Raw genomic sequence first — 1,720 nt, 5'->3', positions numbered from 1 at the left:
TAATAATAATGTTATATTTACCCGGGAAATTCCTTTCAACAGGTAATTTGTTATATTTTCTCCTGAAATTCCTTATACGTCGTTTCAGTAATTTCAGTATTATTAAAAACAAATCTTTCACATACGCCAAATGTTCACCAAGAACAGAAACAAGAACAAACGTTACGCTTTGAGGTGATTTGAGAAGCGTTGTTCTTCGGCCATAACGAGTTTTAACGCAGCCGAGCTCCTTACGCGGGATTTAAACGCCATAACATAACATAACATAACATAACAAAACATAACATAACACGTTCACTCAGGCTTGGTCGTCCATCCCCGCGTGACTCGTCGGACAAGAATCTTTTCTGATTCCTGACCTTCATTTTCACGTCAAATTATATCTTTCTTCCTCTCCCTCTGCTGCTTAAGAGTGTGAGAAAGGTTCCTTCTAAAGCAAGCAGTGAGTGTTTGTAACGTAACGCAAATAGTTGCGTAAATACGTAGTTTAAAAAGAAAAAAAAGCGTCTGGATGGGCTGCTAATATGTAGTACGACTGAGTATCACACTCTAGAGACGACTCATATTCAAGTTCATACGTTGCTTGTTTTTCTGTTTTTCAACCAATTCTCTTCTTCAAACTGCAGAAATGCCCACTTAAAAAACGAACTCATGTATTATAGTTTCTAAAAGCATCAAATAATCGTACAAACATCCAAAAATAAATCAGTTCCTAGGTAATGTTTCGAATTGATATTACGGGTCGTTGCCACCAGCCAAGGACAGACAGAGCAGCGGTCTGCTGAGCTCTCCTCCGTTTTCTGTGCATCATCGCCAACTCTCTTGAAATATCTTTAAGTCATTGTTAAAGTATTCGTGACTTTTTACGTATAAACATTGATATAAAAGCACTAAGAAAGTGATGGAAGACCGACGGAGCTATGAAAAAAGGCAAAAAGTGCGTATATATACGAAAAGAAACTCTGGTGCAGGAAATGGAAAGTGGAACAACAAGGAGCCGTTACATAGCCTCACCTTGCTGTAACTTTATTTGTTTCCTCTCCCTGAATAGGTCGAATATGGCCACTTCGCTTGGCCATATTTGATTCGCTGTTGCTTAGTACCAAGTCGTAAATACATAATTGTAATATTTGAGGATTATCAGGCAACAGGCTGCAGCCATGATCCCTGTATCCTGTAGCGAGACGATTTACAAAAATACATTCGCCTGTAGAGCGGCCTCGTCATCCACCGTTATACTCGGTGTCAAACAGAACCAATTTTTATTTTTCATTTATTATTGTCACCGGAATTCCCCCCATCGTTTCTTAATGGCAGGTGACACATATATCACATTTATCCCGGAATAGTCATTCTGCCCAACTGATCTCATATTCCATGCATGATTTATGTGGCAGAAGCTCAGTGATCAATTCTGCCCGGGAATGTATTATGTGGTTTGTGGTGATGATGATGCTGACGACGACGATGACGACACCCAAATCCGGCCCCCAAAAAGATAATGGTCCTTCTGTTTGTGAATGATTGGATAGGGAAAAAAAAATCTATAAAAAGGCAAAGAGGTAAATTTGATCATCGCCATTATGGAGTCTCATGTCCCGTATGACTAACTAACTGGGAGAATTCTGTTCGGGTGACTATGTGGTACTATTACCGAGTCGCGGTAAGCAATGAAAAGTTGGTGTAATTCCCGGGAATTAATATTCTCAGCTTTGGAATA

The sequence above is a fragment of the Macrobrachium nipponense genome, chromosome 27, assembly GCF_015104395.2.
Source record: "Macrobrachium nipponense isolate FS-2020 chromosome 27, ASM1510439v2, whole genome shotgun sequence".
NCBI lineage: Eukaryota > Metazoa > Arthropoda > Malacostraca > Decapoda > Palaemonidae > Macrobrachium > Macrobrachium nipponense.
Note: the sequence above shows the minus strand (reverse complement) of the source record.